At 32.2% G+C, this 3,874-nt stretch overlaps 1 protein-coding gene across 2 annotated transcripts in view; it reads left to right on the top strand.

The window, feature by feature from the left end:
- The window catches only part of LOC101882086 (ras-specific guanine nucleotide-releasing factor RalGPS1-like), a 325,318-nt gene extending 321,668 nt beyond the window's left edge, over positions 1-3,650 (top strand). For both annotated transcript variants that reach the window (XM_073951912.1, XM_073951909.1), the window contains 2 exons: positions 3,032-3,133; positions 3,391-3,650. The gene's annotated coding sequence lies outside the window, so the exon portion shown is untranslated. The remainder of the gene's footprint in view (positions 1-3,031; positions 3,134-3,390) is intronic.
- The last annotated feature ends 224 nt before the right edge of the window (positions 3,651-3,874 follow it).

Raw genomic sequence — 3,874 nt, 5'->3', positions numbered from 1 at the left:
TAGCTAATGCAAAGTGTTGTGTGGGAAAATCATTTTTTAATGTGTCAGTATAGCTAGCCTGTATATTGTTAAATATAATGCAAGAAGGAATCTTGATACTGACAAATGTCTAATTTTACCAGTGAAAACTCTAATAATAATGTTAATAATAATGTCTAATAATGTTGTCAATGATGAATGACAAGCACATGTCTCAAACATAATAAATCAACTTTATAATTATGAATAGTTGTATTCTGACGTCCTCATTTTACTGTGAATCAACAAACAGGACATATTAAAAGTCTGTTTAAGTCCACCATAATGACTGTACAAAACTTTGTATTTGAAGCAACAGTAGAGCTACATATGTGCCTATTATTATTATTATTATTATTATTATTATTATTATTATACCATATGTTTGAGAATTAACAATAATAATAGCCTACCAATATTAACCTTTATTTTACATCTACAGAATTGTGAGAACTTTGTGATTTTTATTATAACCAGAATCGTGCAGCCCTACTTAGGACCATTTCAGTTTTTTTTTTTTTTTTATTAATCTGCAAATGTCAACAATTCTTTGTTTTTTCTGTCAATATGGGGTGCTGTGTGTGTACATTAATGAGAAAATGACAGCTGGTTTCTGAAAACCAATGCTTTAAACCAGTGGTCACCAAACTTGTTCCTGGAGTGCCAGTGTTCTGCAGATAGCTCCAACTTTAATCAAATGCATCTGAACCAGCTAATCAAGGTCTTACTAGGTACACTTGAAACATCCAGGCAGGTGTGTTGATGCAAGTTGGAGCTAAACCCTACAGGGACACCGGCCCTCCAGGTCTGAGATTGGAGACCCCTACTTTAAAGTCATCATCTCAACTTTTTTACTACAATGCAGAATCTGAACTAAAATGCACAAACATACAGTGGGATGTAATGTACTACACTTTAAGAAAATATTTTGTGATTGATGTTTTTATTTGTGTGTTTATTTCTGTTTTCAAATTACATTATGGGAGCTTGATCTGTGCTTGATCTGTGTAGGAGTTGTACATTATACGCTACGAACACCTTGTAATAAACTGCAGCACATTTTCTGTTATTTTACAGACTTATTTCTCTAGATATTATTTCTTATACATTATATTATTATTTCAAGTGACTAAAATGTCAAAAAAAGTCACTTTGTTGAACTGTAGACTTGAATTTTTAACATCAAAAGTGGACAGAGCAGAGATCAACATCCCATAATGCAATTCACAACCGTAAATAAACAGAAAACACTTGTGAATCACAAAATGCAGAAACTGATATTTTTCACAGTGTAGAGTTGACATGCAGTATAGAACCCTAGTCAACAAAACCAGTCCTAATGGTCACAAGTTTTTTTTCTGGCGGAAAACAAGACAGAGGTGGTATCCTGATCATCATTTTTTTTCCCCTATAAACAAACACTTTTTGCATGAATCTAATCTCATCAAATAAAAAATGAAAGTATTTAAAAAGGCTTACATTAAACGTAGATAAAAAGGTAGAGGTGTTACAAATTTTGATGGAGGTGGCCACCTCATAATTGTCTATGCAGAAAAAAACAGGACTTTTTAAAAAAGGTTTCAACATATCACATACAGTATGGAGCAATGCACTATGCAAAAACAATTCATTAGTCAGAATGCTTGTGATGTGCATCAATCTTCTGAATGCTTGCAAAATTTAAGTTCAAATTTTGATTAAAACTAATAAAGACAAAAATAAATTACAATCAATAATACATTTGATTAAATACATGTATCAATGAATGTGCTAATATCATTTTACAGAATAATACACAATCATACAAATATTTTGACCCATTTATAATAATAATTTTCACAGTATTAATTATTTATACATCAGGGCCCGTGGCATCTAAAACACTGTAAAAGATATAGATCTCTTAATACTTATTGGATCTAGATGACCAATTTTACTGTATGACCACTGTAAAAAAAAAAAAAAATACCAATACATATTATATAGTTCATAGTACCTTCATGTTGTCTTAACACAAATCAACAGGCTAATCAGATGAATTGTTTTTTTTTTTTTACAAATGTAGGTGGATTGAACATAAAACAATTCAATTTAACCCCAAAAATAAATAAATAAAAATAAAAATAAATGTATTGTATTTAAATAAGTAGTTTAAACAGGGAGCAGTATAGTTTAACAACACAGTACAAAATAGAAATAAATTTGACTTGGTCTGACGTTATTATCGAGCAAACTTCTAACTATTAAACTTCAGTTCACCACCCACTTTTCTTCAGGTCACATGATCTTGACAGCTTTTAAAAGCATTGTGCTGTCATCCTGGTAGTCGGACTCACTAAAAAAGCTACACTTCTGCACACTGATCATCAATAATGTCAAAGAGAGAGACGGGTTTTGGAGGATGGTCAGAGGAGGAATCGGTCACCCTAGAGGTGATACAAATCTGCCTTCAGGTATGGGACACTAAACTACTTCTCTGCTGGTTACAGACGGTAATTCAATTTGTGTGTGATGTTTTTGTTGAGCTTTTCACCTGTTTAAATGTGTTTTGTTTTTCAACTATATAAAGTATACAAGTAATTTTGCAATAAATTCTGAATAATAGTCACTTTGGATTATTCATTCATTCATTTTCTTGTTGGCTTAGTCCCTTTATTAATCCGGGGTCGCCACAGCGGAATGAACCGCCAACTTATCCAGCAAGTTTTTTACGCAGTGGATGCCCTTCCAGCCGCAACCCATCACTGGAAAAAACTTTTGATTAGCTTTATTATTATTATTATTATTATTATTATTATTATTCACTAAACTGATGTGCAACTCATCTCTAATTTTTATTTTATTTTATTTACCTAAAAAGTCTAAAACCTAAACCTAAAAAACAATACTTGCATAACTGCAGCCTTTATTAATATTAGTTCATGTTTACAAATGTAGATGTGTGTAAATGTTATTAAACAGATCTATACTGTGAAGTGTTTCCCTAATGATCTTATTTTTTCTGTTTATTCAGGTGAGGAAATCCATACTTGAGAAGATTACTATCAGTTCTGATATTTTCATTCCTCTGACATTCAGATATCAGATTGTAGCAGGAAGAAACCTCTTGTTCAAGGCAAGTATTTGTATTTGTATTTTATAGATTGTGAGCGAAAGACACTTTGACTTGCGTCCCAACCCAAAAGCTGACTTAACAGATGTGATTCTCTCTGATAATTTAAATGCAATCAACTTCCAAATTGAAAGCTGTTTACTTAGGAATTTGAAAGAATAAAACTTAAACTCTTTTTACTTAAATGCAGCTGAGCTGATTTACTGTCAATGATGAAGTTTGTTCACATTAAACATGGTGATTTCTCTCTCTCTGGGCAGGTGTATGTTGGTGAAGATACATGTGCTCATGTGATGATATTCCAGGCTCTTCCCTGCAATGGAGGTAATCTGAATGTGGAAGATGTCCAGTTCCCCAAACCATTTGATGATCCTCTGATCCCTCCTAAACTATGATCATCTAGAGAATGAGTGTGTGTTATGTAGTGTAAGCGCAGACACACTGAGTGATCTGCCATACTGTATAGAGGAACTGTTCAAAACTGCTTCATTCCTCAACATTAAACTCTCAACTCAACTCCTACAGTGTCTGTGCATTTACTGTTGATATATTTTGTTGTTGTTGGTTTAATTATTATTAATTTTAAAACCATATATACAAACTAGTCCAATAAGGTATAAATGTTTTCAAATCCTGTCATGGATAAAATACACAAAATGAGCAAATAATAATGAGCAAATAATAAATGAAGTGCAGACAACATCAGCTCAACAACTCACCATAAAAAGATTCCCAACACCAAAT

Source organism: Danio rerio, chromosome 5 (genome assembly GCF_049306965.1).
Source record: "Danio rerio strain Tuebingen ecotype United States chromosome 5, GRCz12tu, whole genome shotgun sequence".
Classification (NCBI taxonomy): domain Eukaryota; kingdom Metazoa; phylum Chordata; class Actinopteri; order Cypriniformes; family Danionidae; genus Danio; species Danio rerio.
The sequence above is the reverse complement of the archived record's forward strand: the minus strand, read 5'-3'. Positions and strand labels throughout refer to the sequence as shown.